Source organism: Rousettus aegyptiacus, unplaced genomic scaffold (genome assembly GCF_014176215.1).
Source record: "Rousettus aegyptiacus isolate mRouAeg1 unplaced genomic scaffold, mRouAeg1.p scaffold_m13_p_2, whole genome shotgun sequence".
NCBI lineage: Eukaryota > Metazoa > Chordata > Mammalia > Chiroptera > Pteropodidae > Rousettus > Rousettus aegyptiacus.
In genome coordinates, this window is record NW_023416295.1 from 124669007 (window position 1) to 124687843 (window position 18837).

Genomic DNA, 18837 nt, shown 5'->3' on the forward strand with positions numbered 1-18837 from the left:
GAAACAAGAGTCTCTGAGAAGATATAAAGCATGCAATTCTATTCTATGAGAGCAGCACGGACCCTAAAGCCCCTTTAAGGTCTAGAATAAGTGCCTTAAAAATGGGACTGGCTGGGAAAAACTCTTACTGTCTCATATTAGACAGTAAGAGTCCTGTATGTTCCTGTAGGTCAGCATCCCAGATTCTGCTTTGTCTGACTCTGTCTGACCTCAGTCTGATTGCCAAGCCTGAGCTGGTCTGGAACATGTATCCTTTCTTGACCTCTGATGCCTCACCCTGCTGTTGTGACTGGTCCTCCTGACCTGTTCTTGTTTTGGCCTTGCTCAGTCCTTAGTCTTTTTCTTTGCCTATCTCTAAGGTTCCCCAGTGTCATGTCCTCCATCCATCCTAGCCTGCTAGCTCACATCTCCTGCAGAAACTGGCAGAATCCATAGAAACAAAGTTGTCTTTTGCTCCAAATGGCCCAGCAGGAAGTTACTGAACTGCAGTCTGGATAATATAGAGGGTAGACATCCATCACATCATTCTCAACACACCTCCAACCTTGAATGCCCTGGTATTTTCCTTCATGGTGGTTTTTCTTGCAAAGGAAGCCTCTTTCCATCCACTTGTCCCCAGTATGCACCTTCACCGCAATCCATCCTTCAGGATCCACATCAAATGTTACCTCCTCCAGGAAATCTTCTCGGGCAGAAGATTCTCATAGCACTTGGTATATATATCTCTCCACTACAATAATTTAAATATTTAAGCACAATTATTTTTCCAACTTCTGTATTGCTTCTCTTATGAGCTGGTTAAAAGCTGAGCTTGTTTCTTTTTTTTCCTCTGTACATACTTAGCTTTTAGTATAGTTCTCAACTCACTGTAGATGTTTAATACATTTTTATTAAATATATATATACATATATATATATATGGCTTTCTAGATCACGACCTCCAGATGATTAGAAAATATTACCATATTAGCCCCAGTACTAGTTTCTTTTTCCCAAGTAGGTGCAAGATAAGTTCAGAGGAGCCTGAAATTAGTAGCCAGTTTCTTCACCAAATATCTGCTATAAAAGAAGTGTGACGATTAAATCATCATCAATTTCCCTTCTAATAGGATCAGCCTGCACTTCTGGAGGAGCTGACCCTCCACCCACTATGAGACATCCTCGAATGAATGACTCCTGCCTCCTACCCGACAACAGAGAAATCTCCATACTTAATACAAGCCTTTAAAAACTTGTTAACAGTAGAAGAGGGGGCATCTCAACCACAGATCCTATAGCTTCAGCAAACATATGTAAGATCCCTGGACCCCATCAGCATATCCACGCTGAGTACAGAGAGCCTGTACTCTTACCAGGGTGACCCTGGAAAATTGGTTCCATAAGGTTATCAGTGGTTCATTCTCAAATAACACTTCAGGGAAAAAACCTACTCATGTCTTAAAATCAGAGACTGTGGAGAAACTATGTGTAAGGTGTGAATGCCACCTCAGCCCATACCTAGACTACTCTTCCAGAGAAAGCCTAAAAAGTTGCAGGTAGATCCAATTTAGTATGCTGCTGTGTTAAAATATCAACATAAGAGGGGCAATCTAAAGCAGGAGTTAAAAACATTAATTTCGAAGTCAGGAAGATCTAGGCTTGAATCAGCTCTACCACATAGTCTCGGTGTGATTTTGGGCAAACACTTTGACCTATCTAAGCCTGGTTTCCTGTATCCAAAATGGGGATAAATCATTCTTATAATATTAAGCATTAAATAAGAGAACTATTAAGTATACAGCATTGAATAAACAACCAATAAATAATATTTTTATTATTGTTATTATACATCATTCCTCCACTATATTCTAAGGTTCTTTGTCAAAGATCCAAACCATCATCACTTTGAAGCCCTAAAGAGCATCACCATCTAAGATGCTGAGACCCATACATTCTTGTCTAAAGCCAACTCATGGATTTCATCTGGTCTGGGGACCTGTGGTATGGTTTGGGAATCATCAATGACCGTCAGCTCTGAAATGATGCTTAGTACATGTACTATCTGTTATGATACCTATGATATGATATTTAATCTTCTAGTTCTGTTAAGAGGCGTGATGAGGTAATGAACTCTCAAAGGACAGGAATCAGATGGCCTACCCATTCCACACCTACCATGCATCTGTAATTAATAGGCATTCAACAAATATTTGGTGTAATAGGAACCTAGAATTTCTTCCTACCCCTATCCTATAATTCTGGAGTTATTTAACTTAATTCAACATATACTGAGTACCTCCCGTGTACTAATTATTGTATTTGATGGTGAGAATATGATTGTGAAATTCTCCCAAATTCCAATACTCACCAACTTTTTCAAAAGATCACTTTGACCCTCTTGAAAATTGAACACCAACCTGTTTCTGCTCTTGAAATGATGTCATTTCAAATATGTGTTCAGCTCCAGAAATGCCAGTCCCCACCTTCTCTCTTCTTATCACTAATTAAGCCAGTACCAGGACATGTGAGATTTGCATATTCCCTAACAGAAACAGAGTCTGAGGGTAGCCACTTCTGTCACTGATTTGGCAGCTCAAAGATTTCAGGGCCAAGGTCTCTGCAATGTTCTTGGCCTTTCTCTCATTGTCTCCAGGGCCCAGATAGCAAGTTTGTATTCCAGGCATCAGGAAAGGGAGAATGGAAAACCCAGAAAGCACAGCATCTGTGGCAGGAAAACAATGTTTCCAGAAATCCCATACTTCGGTTTATGCATCACTGGCCAAAATTCTATCACATGGCCTCCCCTAGGTACCAGAGAGGTCTGGAAATGTACTGATTTTTTTTAAGTTAGATATATTGCCTCCCTCAAAAAACTTGGTGAGTAAAGCAGGATGGGAAATGGAGATGGGGTAAACAATCAAAACACTCTGCCCCAGCATTATTCGCTTCTTGACACTGGGAATGAATAATAGCCAGGGTTTCTTACTGAAATCTTCATTCTTAATCACCTCTTTCATCAAGCTGTTACAAAAATAAGAAGTCTTTCAGCAGCTGCCTAAAGCTCAGCTATCCTTCAGTCTCCTGAATTGGAGAGTTATCCCTGCTACCAGGTCAATGACAGTCATTCACTTTGGAGAAAAAAGCTTTTAATATAACAGTAGGGTCAGTCTCATCCCAAGTCAAGAAAAGCTGCTTCTCTTCCCTCATAAGAAAACAACTCCAGATGAATAGAATAAACTGAATCAATATTTTTTCATTACTTTACAGATCAAGATGGTGATTAAGCTTTGCCCTTCTACACAGTGGAGTTCATACCAGAAGCTTCACCAACAGCCACATGGCTTTCCAGCAACTTAGAGTCTCATATACTGATGTATGAGTCCCCTCCCTCAGACACACCATCCTCATAGTTATGAAAAAAATCATCTCATGGGGTATGAAAAAAATCACCCCAAGTCAGTTTGGAAATATACCTAGAGCAGCCCCTATAATCTCACATGAACCAAACCACCAAAAGATGAGCCTCAAGAAATCTGTGTTGTACACCTGAAAGTAATATAACATTCTATGGCAAATGTAACTGAAAAAAAAAAAATTTAAACATTTAAAAAAAGAAAAAAAAAACAGTAACAGACTCATAGATGCAGAGAACAAACTGATAGTTACCAGATAGGATGAGGATTGGGGTGCTGGGTGAAAAAGGTGAAGGGATTAAGAAGTACTAGTTGTTAGTTACAAAATAGTCATGGGGATGTAAAGTACAGCATAGGGAAAATAGTCAATAATAAAATAAATAAATAAATTACAATCCTAAAATCTTTATATCAAGTTAAGTTTCCATTAAAATTAGATAAGAGAATTGTTTCTTTGCATCTTTTTGCCAATCTGATGAAAAAAATTGTATATAATTTTTGTATTTGCCTAATGTCTGAAAAATATGTATTGAATAAATAATTTTTCATTAAAAAAAGCCACACCGTACCCCCAAAAAGTTGAAATAGATACTATAATGTTGGGAGAACCTCGAAAAGCCACAGGGAGAAGAAATGGGGAAAAGCATAAAATAAGTTGTTTTGCTTTAGTCTCTTCACAAGCAGAACAAGGATGACTAAATCAAAATCTGTGTTTCGGTGTGTTAGCTTTGTCCCAACCAGGCTGTTGGGACATATAGAGACATGGAATCATATCCTCCACTCTCTATCTCCTTCAAATAACACAACTAACAGCACCAGTGAATAGTAATCTTTCCTTTCGCAAGCCTGTCATAACACAAGGTCTAAAACTCTCAAAACGGTCGCCACATCCTTCCTGTCATTGAAGACATAAGTGTATGTATCTGTTGCCACAATCAGTTGTGAATTCCTTGAGGGGTTCTTCACAGCACCCAGTCACCCAGTGCTGCTGCTTATGTCTCTTGATATTTTTTGGAGAAGGGGAATGGTTATCAAAGAGAATTGGAATGTAGAGCGTTTAATTAGAGCTCATAAAATATTTTTCATTGTTTCATTGATGTTTAACTCCATGACATCAATAATGTTAGATTCCGATAATTACTATACTTTTCATCATTTTCCTCCAAAACCTTATAATTGTTTTGCCACCATGTAGCTTGAGTGGTTTTAAGTAGTTATTGAATTGCTTCAAAATTCCATTAACTTTTACTTTTTATCTACTGTGCTCATTCTTTTTGTCCATGAAATTTGACTAATGGAAATTGATTTCTTTCTCCTAAGTGTCATTTTCTTGCCACATCTAACCCATGCTGCTAACTCATAGGTTTTGATGCAGCGGCCGCTAGTGTTAAATTTGTAAATTATGCTTATATTTCTTATACTTGAAGAATATTATTTTGCATCTTTCAGTAGGTATTTTATCTATAATATTATGTTCCATTCCAGGGGGATTTTCACTTTCTTTTTTTAAGTGGAAACTCAAATGAGATCATTGTTATCTAATTCAACAAATGTTTGAATGTCCCCATCTGCTCTGAGTCTTTGGGGGCGACTGTTGTTATTACCTTTTATTGCAATGACCTAGGAATCATTCATTTTATAACTAAGACTTTACTACTCAGTGCACAGGGAAGATACCTTGGTTATGCTTGTCTTTGGTCACTTCTACATTCTATTAACTCTCTGTGTACCTTGGACTAATAGCCGGATATCTCTAAGCTTTAGTTTTCTCATCTGTAACTGAGTCACAGGGTTGTTGCAAGATTTGTGTAAGAAAAAGTTAGAAAAAGTTCCAGGAAAGGCGCCTATAACATAATAGGGTGTTAAATAACGGTTCATTATCTTCTCTAATCATCTTCTCAGATTCTCCTTTCTTCCTATTTCTGTTCTATACCCTAAAGGCCTTGTAATAGCAGACTTTTAATAGCAGACTCTGTGAGTCTGAAAAAAAAATAATGTTCAAAAGAAATAAATTTTAGGCATCCGATAGGAAAGAATTCTAGGGCCAGAAGAACCTCCAGGTCCCATAATACTGCACTATTTTAAACTATGCTTTCTGCCTTCATCCAAGAGCCTAACCTCTGGGCTCATTTTTACATCAGACAAAAAGAAAACCAAAAGTTGAGTTTTTCAGAATATTTGAAATTAGATAAGTCACTTGGGAACAGTGCAGCCTCCTTCTTAATTTTGGCCATGGGGTTTCATATCACTCTAATGAGAAGAGAGGAGAACAAGATTTAAAAAATATCTTGTAAGAATTGAAGGCATTGTGGAGTCTCTGAAACAGGTGTGTTACTGGCTATCGGCAAATTATTGTTTCCTAAGTGTCTCTCTCCTGAAAGCTTTATGGGGGCATACTTTGAAATTCAATAACAAAATAAAATGATGGGTGTGGTCAGGTGTATCTTACAGTTTTCCAATTCTGTAAAGTAGGAATTCTCTATGAGGATTTTAAAGTACTTCTTGCTTTTATTAAGTGTCAGTTCTGCTGTTCAGCAGTAATTAAACAGAAAGGAAAATGTCAAGAATGATAAATTACTATTAAAGGTTTATTCTTTCTTTTTTTCAGAAACTAGTCAGCTCTGTATCATGAGATTCTAAAATACTAACTTTGAGGGTATTGAAGGAGAAAGACTTCCTGCTATATTATTTTTAATAAATGATGTCTCAAATCCATGTAAATTTTAAGATCTATGATTTAAATACAACCCACCATGCCTAAATACCCCATGTTTATTCAATTTCATTTAGAACTACTTGACCCTGCAGAAGTAAGTCACAGTAGCTGAAAAAGGCGTAAATGGCCCAGTTTACTACTATATTGATAACTATATTTCAATATTCAACATAGGGAATAAAGCGGAGGTTAGCGAATGATTTTTCTGAATAAAGTCAATCATTATTAAAGCTTTCAAGAGACAAATTTCTAAGAGCCTCTGGCATTTCTATTGAATCCAAATAAAGCCTTAGCAACCATGATGAAGAACATTAAAAGCCAATTACTTTTTCAGAGCATCATATTTCAGACTGTAAGTCTCATTATTTGAGATAATCAAATTTCCAGCTTATTTCTCAAACAAACAGAAGTTAAGATAATAAGCAAGGTGGAGGTATGAAGCAATTTAAAGACCTCAACAATTGATTAGTTTTGGACGACTATATCCAATTGCAATGAGAGTATGTGTGAAATCTAGAAACAGTTCAAATCAACATTGGATATTAGGGTTCTCCAGAGAAACAGAATCAAAAGAAATATATATCTATATCTATAATCTATAATCTATCTACATAGAGATTTATAATATTATGAAGAATTGGTTCACATAGTTATGGAGGCTAAGTCCTACAATCTGCTGACTGCAAACTAGAACCTCAGGAGAGCCTGTGGTGAAGTTCAGTCCAAGTTTGAGGTTCTGAGAACCAGAGCGCCAACATTTTCACTACTTATAGGTGAATAATCAGAAAATTAGTTGATAACAAGTAAGTTCAGAATAATTAACCCTAAAAATATCATAGCTAACATTAATTTAACATTTATTATATTCCCAGCTCTGTTAATATTTATGATCACATTTTATATTCACAGCAAACCATTTTACGGATGGGGAGCCTGAGGCCGAGAGAGTTTAAGTAGCTTGCTCAGTGTCACCCTGCAGTAAAAGGTCAGTAGGTCTGACAGGAGTCATTGCTTTTAACCACAATGCAGTGTCTTTCTCTCGTTTCATGAGGAGCAGGATTATATCCAAGGGTGGAGGAATCATTATATCCAAGGGTAGAAGAAGTCTAACAGAGAACCAACAAAAGAATAAAAACTCTGACAAGTTTTACCAGATGTTTTAAACTTAATAAAAATGTTAACATGAATTAAACCTCGATTTTTTAGGTTCTGCCAGGAAAATTACAATTTAATACTGTGCAAAAAAAAGGAAAGATAGCTAACAATTAAGTGGCTCACTTCCATAAGGAACAACCATTTTGGGGGGCAAATAGCTTATAGATTGAGACTATTTCAGCCTTTGTGAGTAAAAGAGAATCTGTATTTCAAACTTTATTATGTGTTTTGCCGATCTACATCAATCCTTTCAATCATAAAATTCACAGTTTATAGAGTTAGATTCTAAAAAGCTTGCCATATTACTATGTATGTATTTTATTGTGCAGTTAAAAGAAAGATAATAAAAATAAACATTTTATGTTCTATTCAAATCAAATTTGCTAAGTAATCCTTTTAGAAAAAGAGGAGAAAACTTTATGGGGATCTTTTTTGTTTTTCTTTTCTTTTTTTTTTTTATAGTGGATCTTACCTAATATAGCAAGTCAGGGATACAGGATTAAGGACTTGTAAATTTATACTCCTTTTCAACAAAAATTAATTAACTCCACTCTGGCAGCACTAATTTCTAACTCACTAGCATTCGTCTCCCTATGTCTTCTGAAGCTCTCCCCATTCTTTTTCTCTCTATCTCCAGAAATCCTGCCAATTCTCGTGTATTAACAATTAACATGATACTCCAGCCCATAAGGATCAATCGTTTCTCGCCTCTGCACAAGGGTAAAGCAGTCAGTTGATTTTTGGGTGTTGTTGTATATTGTGGCAAACAGACTCTAAGACGGCCTCCCATGGTCCCCATCTGCTGGTATGCATGCCTTTGTGTAACCTCCTTCCCTTTGGTATGGATGGGAACTGTGCCTTGTTTCTAACCAATAGAATTGACAAAGGTGATAGGATGCTACTACCTTGGTTACATTATATTACATAAGACTTCATTTTGCCAACAGACTCACTCTAGAAATTCTCCTTGCTCATTTAATGAATTAAGTATCCAGATTGGAAAGCTTACATGGGAGGACCTCTAAGAACAATGAGCTGCCTCTAGGAATGGAAGATGGCCTCCAGACAGCCACCAAGAAGCTGGGTCTTCAGCCCTACCAATGCAAGGAAATGAATTCTACCAAAAACCTGAGTGAGCTTGGAAGTGTTTTCTTCCTCAGAAGAAAGGGTAGCTTGGCTGACATCTTTATTACAGGCTTGTAGGACCCAAAGGAGTGGAACTAGCTAAGCCATGTCCAGATTCCTAATCCACAGAAATTGTAAGATAATAATTATGTATTCTTTTAAGTCACTAAATTTGCAGTTAATTTGTTATGCAACATGAGAAAACTCGTACATATGTCTTCCTCTGAAAACTCCAACTCAAATACCTCACACTGAAACCTTCCACAATTCTAACTCTGTCTCTTAATTGCCTGACTTTGTAGAATCCCCAGACCCTGGCTTCCCTTTTTGTCTATGCGTTAACTTCCTCTTAGATATACAACCATATTCAACTTAGAATCCGTATTTAACTTAGAATCCATGGTTTATCACTTTACTTTCTTGCCAATATCTTCAATACCCTGTTCCATTTTCCTCCATAGCAAATACCTGGCAAATGCCCAAACCTAAATAAATCCAACTATTTTTCTTCACTATTTTTACCCACAGTGATTGAGAAAATCATTCAACTGTACAAACTGGTGATATAGAAAATTAATGAATACAGAAACATTTGTTTTATTAAAAATAATCAATATGTATGTGCATTTTGCAAAAAAAAAAAAAAACATGTAAAACGGTGACAAAGTACTAGATGCAAATTTAAATGAGAACCCTCTCCACTGGTGAATAATGCAATAAAAATAAATAAATAAAGGTAATTTCTTCAGTACTTAGGTAATGCTATTTCAACTATATTTTTAAGCCCTACAAACACTTAATTATTCTGTCATTCCGGATATGCCCGATTCAAGGGAGCTCAGGAAGTGGGAATTCCAAGAATCCTCCCTTGTGACTCAGTAAAAGCATGTGATAGGCTTTCTATTTTCATTTTAGAAACAGTAATATTCTTCATATTATTTGGTAGAAAAAGCTACTTTGAAATTCTAATTTGCTTTGACTTAAGATATTTTCAGTTAGAATGCTAGTGCCTCCTGAGGGCATCCTGGAATTGTTTTAATGGTTTATAATTCCCGGGAGTGTAAAATAATACAGCTAAACATTTTGTCAAATGTATTGGATCGATGGTTCTTTGTTACTGTGCTTGTCATATACGAATAAAAACTCTCAGCTGCTTTCCTCCCACCAACATCATTTCTATATTTTACTTTTTTCAGATACAGAATATTCAGAAAGTAGGCAGATAGTGTTATTTTAATGAATTCTACCTGTTTATAATATAATTAGCATTGTATGTTCAGGACAGCTTTGTCATCTGAGAGCCAGTGTTTTTTTTTAACTCTAAGAGTATGTAATCTTAAAATAAGTAGAAATTTTGTATTTTATTTATATTTGTAAGTATGTCAGGGAATTTTCTACTTTCTAATTTTTTACTCCCCTAAAATGTCATAAATTATCTCCTTGTCTAGCTTTAGCGTTTTCTGGGGGTTTTTTCTCTCTCTCTTTTTTTCCAACAGCTTCACAAAGATAACCTTAGGACACCAAAATCTAAATCCAAAAGATATATTATTCTCTTTTTTCATAGGAATCGTGTTTAGTTGATAATGAGCCATAAAATAATGTTTAAAATGAATACAGTATTTATTTATTCATCACTCTTTCTAGAGCAAGCTTTATGCAAAGCTATGAATTCACTTTGGTAGTGTGCCTGCCAGATTCTGTGAAGTAGGTGAAGTAATCGTAAGTTTCTTTTATTCCCTGTCTACCCCGCTTTCCATCCTTTCAGTAACCACCTTCTTATATCAATGGAAAAAATGCTATCCGACAACTGGCCATAAGCCTTGGTTCTTTTCCATAAGAACCCATTCGACAAATGTCTACTAAATACTAAACACTGTGCTAGTGGAGATGCATTTCTACTCATTATGCTCTTTCATTCTGCCTGTAATAGCTTACCCCTATGTATTGTGCTTCACCTGATTTGGACTTGTTAAATACTCTCCACTCAGATCTCAAATTGATCAACACTTCCTCTAGGAAGCCATCCTTGACTGAGTTCAGTGTCCCGAGCAAGCAATCCCATAGCACTTTTATTCGCCCCTTTTGTATCACTCTGTGTTACAGTTATCTGTTTATTTTGTGACCATAATTAGATTGTTACACTTTTTTCAGTTGGGATTCTTCTTGCCTAGTAGAGGACCTGATACATCAGTACAGTTGAATAAATATGGAATCAGAAAAGAAGAGCAGCTCCAGTGCTATGAGAATCAAAGAAGCAATAGATTAATTTTCCTGGGAAGATTATAGGCTCGGTGGTGGTTTACGAAGAACTTAAGAAGGACAGAAAGAATTAGGAGAGAAGGCATTTCAAATGAAAAGTTGAGCTAATAATGATGTAGGCTTTGTAAAAATCATGAAATATGGTGTAGATTGGAACAAGAATGCTGAATGAAGGGATTCAGGCTTTATTTTCTGCAGTCAAATATAATCTTAAACTAAATTGAGGCAGAACCAAAAATAAGGTATAAATCAACAGCTCCTGTCTTCCATTTAAGATGCTTATCATCCATATACGTTCCCCACGCTTCTCCTCACACTGCTTTTACTAACCTGATCCCTCTATCTAAAATGACTTTGCATCCAAATGCTGAAGTCCAGATTTTAGGTCTGCAACAAGATCTTCTTACATGTCAACTCCTCTATGAAACCAATAATACTAATAATGATCATATTGGTGGTGATGCTAATTATTGAAAACCTATAATGTCCCAGGGACTATATTAGGCACAAAACATAGGAATTTTAATCTCCATTTTATAAAGTGCGAAAAAGACTCAGAATTCTGGTTAAATCGGAACCCAGACAGTATTTGAACCAAGGTCCATTAACTTCAGTGCCTACACCTTCTCTACCATGCCACCTTCTACCTGGGCTTTCCTTCTTCTAGAGCCCCATAATAGCATCTTATCCATGTCTCAATATAGCAACTTCCATGTTTCTCTTGTACCACACTAATGCTCCCCTCTTCAGTGAGTCTCTTACCTTGAACATCCTGTGTGATTCTCGCCAATTGCCAAGCAGAAATTTTCCAGTGTGGTCAGTAGACAGTTGTTGAATGAAAATGCTCTAAAGGTCATTTTTTTATAATATACCAAATTTAGCTGCATAACAAGATGCGTGAAATTAATTTGTTCAAGGTATTAATTATAGTTGAAGTTAAGCTCTTCCAAATTGTTTTCTGTTGTAATTTTTACAGTAGAGAGAGAGAGAGAGAGAAAGAGAGAGAGAGAGAAAAGAAGAAGAAGAAGAAGAAGAAGAAGAAGAAGAAGAAGAAGAAGAAGAAGAAGAAGAAGAAGAAGAAGAAGAGGAGGAGGAGGAAGGAGGGAGAAAAGAAGGAAGGAGGAGAAAAGGAGCAAGGAAAGAGGAACAAATCTTATCATTGGAATGAGATGTACTATTTTTGTTCGCACAGGAGGAAATCATCTTTTATTCTTATTTATGGAAAGAGGCATATCCAATGCCCCTTTTCAAAAGATTTTTGGCTTTCACCACAAATCTTCTCTGCAGTTTTTGAAAAGTAACCTTGGCTAGTTGCCAGTACTCTGATTTCATAAATATAACCAGGAGTAATTGATGATTCTTCCTTCTCCACAAGCAGGGAGAAAAAATTCCTACTCTCTAATATATATACAAATTCAATGCCTCTTGAGTGACCTGAAGGCTTAAGTTTTCCTCTTTGAAATGTAACTAAAGCAATAGAATTTAACCAAATTGACTACATAGCCCAGTTTAAGATTCATTCATCATACAAAAATTAAAGTCAATTTAGTCTCATCAATAGGGCCTCTATTTCAGTTGTCACCAGAAATAACTTTACATGATTTCAGTCATTTCAGCATCTGTTCATATATAGCTTATTTCCCTTTGGATTACATAAGCAAGATAAAATGTATAAAATAAGAACTCAAAGGAAAGAAAGCAGTTTGGATATGGTGGTGGTAGTAGTGGTATGTGCTCTTACTCCTTGTACCTATGGAGCTGATCTAAACAAGGTACTAGTTTTGAAATGAAACATACATAAGACAGCTACAGAGATAGAAGGCAGCTAGCTGTAACAATGGTCTTTAGTTATTAAAGGTCCAATCAAAAATATGTTCATATTTTTCTTAGTCTTTGGCTTTCTAACATTTTTGATGAGTGTATATTTACAGTATCTATCTCATTCTATAAAGTGAATTACACAATTTATGACTCTGATTTAGTATCCCACCATGCCTATTTCCTCTGAGAGTAAATATATCCAGTCGAAAAGGAATGACGAGTTGAAGAAATTCATACAAGTTCTTCCTCTGCACTTGACAGTTTATGTCAGTCTCAATTTCCCTTTGTCAGCAAAGGAAGAATTACCCTAAAAATGTATCTTATACACACACTCAGGATATATAGGGATGTGTGAGAAAGATCTGATCACTCCATGACTGAGAGCTTGTGGACTTTTATATGTAGTCAAACGGAATAAAATCCCCCTCCCTGATAACAGGGGAGAAACTAAGGTGTCAGAGAGAATTTTGATGTGTGAGCCAGTCACCATCTTGTTTGGCTCCAGCTCAGACGTTTTCTATAAAATCTATGGGAAGCCTTTCTAACAAAAACCAGGTCAGGAAAAGGCAAATCTACTTTAACAGGGTTGGATTTTTTATTTTGCAAGACAGGTCAAAGACATAGGAGGAATATTTATTCCTCATAAACTAGACTACGTAGTCCCCAGAAGAAAATTAATTCTCACCGTGTTATGTGTTTAGCTTTAGGTAAATAAAGACCTGCAATAATCATGGGTGAAGAGTTAATGGGGTTAAAGCACTACATATTACCCACCTCAACTATGAGCCCAGAGTTTCTTCCCTTCTCTCGGTGGAACAACAATAACCAAAAATTAAAATAATAATAAAAGCATAATCAAATGATTTTATTTCTACCCAGTCAAAACTTAAGGAGACAGAGTTTATAGGACACCAACAGGAACTTGGGACAGGGCTGTGTTATCCTGCGAGAAAGGGAAGCATACTATGAGGGGAGTGCTCATGAGACACAAAGACACCAGAAAAGAACAAGCTGGAAGATAAGCCACAGGGAAACAGTGATAGAGTCAAGGAATGAGAGCAGTGGTAAGGTTTTGTCCCACTGTATGGACAAAGAAATGAGTTGTCTGAAAAAAAAAAAAAATTCTCAAATTTCTGCTACTGTACCGCTCCAGGATACCCACATGAAGGCTTCTTAAACCCTGATCACAGTTCAGTTTGAAGTTAGTCTGGGGGGAAAATGCCAGCACTAAGTAGTAGGTGGGCAGTGGTAGCCTCGGCCCATTATTCATCTGACAGGCACTGGTCTGCCCTTTACAGATTCTACCCTGAGAGGATGTCCAACCTGCAGCTTACTTCTCTGAAATTATTATAACTTTAATTCCCTGACATCTATGACCTAGAACATGGTGAAACAGCCTCATAAAGGACAGGAAAGAAAGAGAGGCTGGCCACAGGGATAACATGAAGTTTTACCCAGAGACACATGTGAAATCCCCTATGGCTGAGAAAGATGAGCCCAAAGAATTATCTTTCATCACTATTTCTGAACTCCATTTCCCTAAGAACACAGCTACCTTTTACCTTTTCAGGAAAACAAAACAAAACAAAACAAACAATGGCTTGACCTACTTGAAGGGTAATCAGGGAACAAGAGCTTTTAAAAATTTTTTCTAGACTGGAATCCCTCCCTTTTTCCTAGTAAGACTAAAAATTTATACCCCACTCCTTTGTTTGAACCAAGAGGCTCTGTACCCCCCATTGCATCTTATCCATTTATTCTAAGACACGAGAGAGTCGAGCGGTGCCATCTACCTTGAAGGCCCCTTGTCTCTCTTCTCGTCATGAAACCCTGGGTCAGATTTCCAGCTCGTATGCCTTCAACAAGAACCAGGACCAAGCAGCTATTTTAGGGCATAGGTGTCAGCTAGAACTCTTCTGTTATTACTAATTTAAGAATAATTCATATCTAATGATAATCTATATGATAGGAAACTACTATTATCTACTACTTATTAACATCATGAGAGCACAATATTTGAAGGTTTAAAGAAACAAAATAACCAAGATATAGCTCATATGCTTAGCATATCAATATAAATTAATTTTAATCACTGTCAAACTTAATCCAATCTTGGTTTTATCTTTCTTGAAGAACATAGACCTCAGTTCCATGCTCCTTTAAGTGTGGGAGCACTTCTGTGTTCACTGAGGCTTATTCCTGAAGTGCTATGCAAACCTCCTCCAACCCTCGTTGGAGTACCCCGGTGCAGGGAAGTACTTTTATTAATTTTTTACAATGTATGGCTAGAAGAGTGCCCAGCCCTGCATCGATACTCTGCTTTGATAACTTAAAAACATATATTCTACTCTTCTTCTGCTCCAAATCAAAGACAGCAGTCTCTTCTCAATGAGAACGCCTGGTTCTTCCTCCCAACTCCAGACCCCTGCACCTCTCATCAGCCTATGAAGAACCAAATCGCTGAGTTACTCTAATACATTTCTTCATTTTCTCTAATCAATTAGGTCTGATTGCTAATAGAAGGGCAACATAAATATCTAATTTGAATAGAAGTCATAAAAAAAGTACTAAGTACATGTTTCCTTCCACATTTTTTACTTCATTTTGTTAATAAATTTCAAAAATCTAAGTCTTACATTAACCAGAATAGGTCTGGCTGCTTCCCCACAACACAGAGTCCTGATAGCTGCTCTTCTTAATTTCTTCTAAAATACATGGTGACTTTTTCTCCCCCTATCGCTTACCCTATTATTTCTCACCTTTCCCAAAATAAACCCTTGAGCTATATGCAATTGTAGCATTTTAGGTACCCATATGAATTCAATAGCATTTTTCCTAATATCTATAAATATTTGTATCTGTATCAGTATATGAATATTTATAAAGAGAAAAAATCCTAAGTATTTTCCTCCGTGTAGAGGTTAGCACAGTGACACGTGTAAAGAGACATTTAATTAATGGATTCTGTCATAATAAGAATCAAGATCATCCATCAAGTGCTCTTTCCATTAGCCTATACTGCCCTATTTATAACCATCATGTACTTTAGAAAATGAACAATCTCTCCATTTTCATGACTGACTACTCAGGGAAATTTGCTTGTCAATATAATAACTGTAACATGATGATAACATTTCCCACAGTTAGATTTAATGCCATGTGTACATATACAGATCGAAGATATGGATCTCGTCAGAATCAGTGAATTCACTCAAGAATTGTGTTAGTAATACTCAAGACCAGGAAGCTGAGACAATAGTCACAGTGATATGGAACCGAAAGATAGAAATTGTGCGGATCCAGTCTACAACGGGCTCAGTAAGGCAATATGACCACTGGATAACTCTTTGTCAGATGTTCTTCAAATACAAATGCTTGGGAGTCATAAAAATGATGGAAGCAAGTCAGAATCACAGTTCAAGCCTCTGAGCACTAACTTGAACATAACAGGAAAAAAAAATGATTATTTATTTTAGAATCCTTCACCATATCATTTCATGGAGTTTTGTTTTGGGGAACTGAAATATAAGATCTGGCCCAACACACTTGCCCTAAAAATGCCTTAAAGGAACAGTCTCTTCTCAAATAATCCTGCTCCAGTTGGGGTAGATAAGCTCAGTCAGAATTCCTGAGTCTATGAGGATTTCAACTGGAAAACAGACAATGTGTAATTAAAAACATAAAATGTTTACTACCAAATAAACATCCCTCCCTACCACTGCCCCAGCCCACATTCCCACATTAGGGACAAATTGACCACTGTTTAGGATCAGAGGTAAGAAAAGAGCAGGAGAGATGTTTGTATCTACATCACAGAGACAGATAATATACAATTTCAATTAACTAAAGTGCAACTAGATAATTCCTTACTTATCAATTTTTTTTCCACTTTCTGATCTCACAGTCTACCTCAGCAATCACTTTAAGCACAAAAGTTGTAAGTACGTTTATAGAAAGAATGTAGCTTTTTAAGATCCTGAATAATCACAGCAGTCTTGAGAAAGAAGAACAAATTTGGAAGTATCACATTACCTGATATCAAACTATACTTCAAAACTATAGTAATCCAAACAGCATGGTACTGGCATAAAAACAGACACATAGGTCAGTGGAACAGAATAAAAAGCTCAGAAATAAATCTACACGTGTATGGTCATTTAATCTATGACAAAGGAAGCAAGAATATACAATGGGATAGAGACAGTCTCTTAACAAATGGTGTTGGAAAAACTGGATATATATATATATGCAAAAAAAAATGAAACTTGATCATCTTCTTACATCATTTACAAAAATAAACTCAAAATAGATCAAACTTAAATGTAAGACTCAAAACCATAAAACTAGAAGAAAACACAGGCGGTAAACCCTCAATATTGCTACTAGTAATTTTTTTTCTGATATATCTCCATGGACAAGGGAAACAAAAAAAATAAATAAACAAATAAAACTACATTATACTAAAAAGATTTTGCACAGCAAAGGAAGCCATCTCTGTCAAAATGAAGACAGAGATATGTTCATTAGATCACTCCTCTCTGTCAGTGGACACCACGGAGAAAGCATTGTCAAAGTCACCTCTCCAGCAGTCATTATGCCTAAATTAGAGTCTCCCACAGAGCCGAACAGCTGCAGAAGCTTTTCATCGAGGGTTTGAGCTTTGAAACAACCAATGAAAGTCTGAGGAGCCATTTTGAGCAACAGGGAATGCTCACTGATTGCGTAGTGATGAGAGATCTAAACACCAAGCACTTCAGAGGCTCTGGGATTGTCACCTATGCCACTGTGGAGGAGGTGGATGCAGCCATGAATGCAAGGCCACACAAGGTAGATGGAAGGGTTGTGGAACCAAAGAGGGCTCTTTCAAGAAAAGATTCTCAAAGACCTGGTGCCCGCTTAACTGTGAAAAAGATTTTTGTTGGTAGTGTCAAAGAAGACAATGAAGAACATCACCTAAGAGATTATTTTGAACATTATGGGAAAATTGAAGTGCTTGAAATCATGACTGCCCGAGGTAGTGGCAAAAAGAGAGACTTTGCTTTTGTAGCCTTTGATGATCATGAAATGACTCTGTAGACAAGATTGTCAGGTGAGTATCAGATGATGGGCATTTGCTAAAGGTTTTGAAATCTATGTTTTATTCTAAACACTGAGATTGTCCTTTTCTTTCTATCTTTGAAATTTTTTCCTTCAGAAATACCATAATGTGAATGGCTACAACTATGAAGTAAGAAAAGTCTTGTCTAAGCAAGAGATGACTAGTGCTTCATCCAGCCAAAGAGGTTGAAGTGGTTCTGGAAAGTTTAGTAGTGGTTGTGGAGGCGGTTTTGGTGGGAATGACAACTTTGGTCGTGGAGGAAATTTGAGTAGTCAAGTTGGCTTTGGTGGCAGCCATAGTGGCAGTGGGGACAGCTATAATGGATTTGGTAATGATGGAAGCAATTTTGGAGGTGGTGGAAGCTACAATGATTTGGGCAATTACAACAATCAATCTTCAGATTTTGGACCCATGAAAGAAGGAAACTTTGGAAGCAGAAGCTCTGGCCCCTATAGTGGTGGAGGCCAATACTTTGCCAAACCACGAAATCAAGGTGGCTATAGCAGTTCCAGCAGCAGCAGTAGCTATGGCAGTGGCAGAAGGCTTTAATTACTGCTGGAAACAAAGCTTAGCAGGAGAGGAGAGCCAGAGAAGTGACAGGGAAGCTATGGGTTACAACAGATTTGTGAACTCGGCCAAACACAATGGTGGCAGGGCCTAGCTGCTACAAAGACATGTTTTAAAGAATACTCATGTGAATGGGCAAAAAAAACCTTGAGGACTGTATTTGTGACTAATCATATAACAGGTTATTTTAGTTTCTGTGGAAAGTGTAAAGCATTCCAACAAAGCATTTTAATGTAGATTTTTTTTTGCACCCATGCTGTTGATTGCTAAATATAATAGTCTGATCATGATGCTGAATAAATGTCTTTTTTTTAAATGTGCTATGTAAAGTTAGTCTGCTCTGAAACCATCTTGGTAAATTACTCCAACAGTTTGAAGTTAGATTTCCTTCAGGGTGATGCCAGGTTCCATTTGAAATTTATTTGCAACCTGCTTGGGCACAGAAGCCATTGTCTTCAGAAACTTTGGTGTAGTTGAATTGACAGTTACTGTGTTGTGATTTGAAATTCACCATTAAAAGAGCCAACTAAGCAGAATAATGAAATTTTTCTTGGTTATTAATGATGTTGGCAAATCCTATGCAATACATCTGAATTGAGTTATGGTACCAGATAAAATTATAGATGGGAATGAAGCATGTATAATCCATTATCATGTATAATCAATAAAAAATGTAATATTCTCTTTAAAAAATCAAAACAAAA

The 18837-nt window shown here is 36.6% G+C and overlaps 1 pseudogene; it reads left to right on the forward strand.

Annotated features, from left to right (window-relative positions):
• The first annotated feature begins 17062 nt into the window (after positions 1–17062).
• On the forward strand, positions 17063–18168 carry LOC107520986 (annotated as a pseudogene).
• The last annotated feature ends 669 nt before the right edge of the window (positions 18169–18837 follow it).